The following is a 2676-nucleotide window of genomic DNA, read 5'->3' on the forward strand; positions in this document are numbered from 1 at the left end:
GCTTTGAATATTTCTTTTTCTCTTTTGATGTTTATGACGTCAGGAGGCCCTGTTGTTCACCATCGTCTCCTGGGCATGGTTGGATGATAGTACCCTTCCTAACTTTCATGCACTGTTGATTGGTTGGTAATTAGTTTAATCCTGTTGTTTGCTTTGTCGCCTGGGCATGGTCAGATGATGGAATCCATTCTAATTCATATACCTTTCATCTCTTGAAAACCAGATCAAGTAAGTTCAACTTAATTCCATAATCCTTGATGCAGGCATAAAATCTCCCTGATCTCTACAAGTGGATCCTCTGAATCCCTAGTTTCCTTCCTCTAAATTCCTTAAAGTTTTAGATAATTATTCCACAATTATTTCTTAAATTTTATTTGGTTTAGATCACATCTTAGTCTAGTTCTATTTCTACTTGGTTTCAGATAACGTACAGGTATTAGTCCCTGTGGATTCGACCTCGGTCTCACCGAGTTTATTACTACATCACAACCCTATACTTGGGGAGTGAACATCGTCAAGTCCATAAATGAATGCATGCAATCCAATCAAGTCATCAAGTGACATACTTTGGTCAGTAATATTGTGAATGAATGCAATCAAGTCCTTCTGCTCCCCTTTTTCATCTCCAATTTTGTAATTCACTTCTCATAGCCATATAGACATGAGTAATGTTAGGACATCAATTGCATGGTGTACCCTAACACCACCCAACAACGTGATGGTAGTACTCTGTGGGGCGCACCATGATCTCTATCTTTATACACATTGTCTATCCATTTTGCTAGCTCATTTTATGGTATGAGCCTAATAATATTTAAGTCCATTCAAAGATCAAGTGGACTATACCACCGGAAAAAGTAAGGATTGAATGCCCATGGTTCAAAACTTCTAAGAACCATGAAAGTTTTGAATTAAGCTGATATTTATGTTTTCACCAAAGTCTTTGTGACCTAATAATATTTAAGTCCATTAAGATCTAGTGGACTGTACCACCGGAAAAAGTAGGGATTGAATGCCCATGGCTAGCCAAGCGCCGATAAATGGGCGTGGTGGTAAAAGTTTTACCGGCGCTAGTGTAGATTTAGCAGCGCTTGTCTGAGCGCCGATAATTGTATATCCTATCCTTAAAAAAAATGGTAAAAAAGTAGCATTTACCAAATTGATGCATGGAAAATAATCAATCATTTGATCCTATCTTTAAAAATGCAAAAACTATCAAGGCAACAAATGTTGTAACTTGAATTCCATTACATATATTTGCCCTACATTGATGCGTGTGTTTTATCCACGCCCATCCATCCATATGCAGCCTTCACATGTGACATTCAAGTGTACACGTGACCAATATCAGTGGTGAATCTAGTTCATTAATTACAATTCTATGATTTGCTTTCGGTGACATGGATGAAACTGGATGGTATCTAAGATGTGTTGAGAATCCAAGCAAGAATCTTCTACATAATGATCACAATAATAGTAGTAAAGGAACGGATTTAGAAAGTTGAGAATCTATTAGCATCTACAACAACTCTCAATTTAATTACACTCTAATATTAAAAAAAAAAAAAAAAAATCAAAGAAAACCATTCCAAAATATCAAAGCATTACCTCATATATTGTTGGGGTAAATGAAAACCCATGCCTTATTTCTCTGCATAGATAAATAAACGAGGTTCAAAAACTGAATCTCCAGACAAACCAATGAAAAAGTGAAAAATTGAGTTGATAAAAACTTACCTATAATCAAAGGAAGACATGGCCCAAGCTCATGTTCCAACTACTGCATGGCAGCAAGGTTCTGCCTGATCCTTGCATCAAGTCTACAAATCTGCAGGAATTTCAGTTTACTACAACTGAATATCAGAAAAATGAAATGAAGAATATAGAGAAAGTTTCTTCTTCTTCTTCTTCTTCTTTTCTTTTGCATTGAAGGAATTTCAGTTTAAGCCATGCTTGAATCCAAGGTTACTTCAAACATGAGGAATTTGAATTCACAAAAATATTGTTTAATTTTCTGTATACCTTTTTAAACTCTAGAAATTCAGTTAATTTTACTTATTTTTAACTGGTGAATCTCTGATTTCAATTTTTCCAAAAACCCATTTTAGGATTCTTTTCCTTATGCTTGGCTGATCAACTGGATTTCATGTTTTAATCCAATCAAAATTGCATGGCACACAACTGGAGTTTGAAGGTTACCAATCAGATAAAACAGCGCATGATTTTAGAAATCTACAAAATCTGCATTTAAAAAAGGAGGAGCCAAGCTAGCATTGTAAGGCCCAGCACATTTTCACATTTTTTTTTTACTGAAATTTCTATCCAAGCTATCCCTAAATCATGTGGTTGGAAAAACTTTTAGGAAACAAATCATCCATGGGCCTTAGAATAGGAACAATTCATAAAGAACTCACATTCAACAAAAAAAGCTAAAAAAGAAAAGCCTATAAAAGAGTGGCATGGCTCTGGATCATTTGGTTTTTATGATTTCGAACATATGGATCATTTGGTTTTTATGATTTCGAACATGAATTCTCAATAGATGACTCAAAAGAGAAGAAACTCATGAGCATAATACAAATCCTAAAAATGAGTATCAACCTAACAGAAATATCAACCATAGTAAACGCTGTTACTAATTCTCAAACAACTAAAAAACAATAAATAAGAAAACTT

At 34.7% G+C, this 2676-nt stretch overlaps 1 long non-coding RNA gene across 1 annotated transcript; it reads right to left on the reverse strand.

Moving 5' to 3' along the window:
• Positions 1 to 1438: 1438 nt before the first annotated feature.
• Positions 1439 to 2183, reverse strand: LOC131253830 (uncharacterized). The gene is made up of 2 exons (XR_009175295.1): positions 1738 to 2183; positions 1439 to 1651 (listed from the first exon to the last, which is right to left on the reverse strand). It is a non-coding gene; the product is annotated as an uncharacterized LOC131253830 (long non-coding RNA).
• Positions 2184 to 2676: the final 493 nt, after the last annotated feature.

Source organism: Magnolia sinica, chromosome 8 (assembly GCF_029962835.1).
Source record: "Magnolia sinica isolate HGM2019 chromosome 8, MsV1, whole genome shotgun sequence".
NCBI classification, from domain to species: Eukaryota; Viridiplantae; Streptophyta; class Magnoliopsida; order Magnoliales; family Magnoliaceae; genus Magnolia; species Magnolia sinica.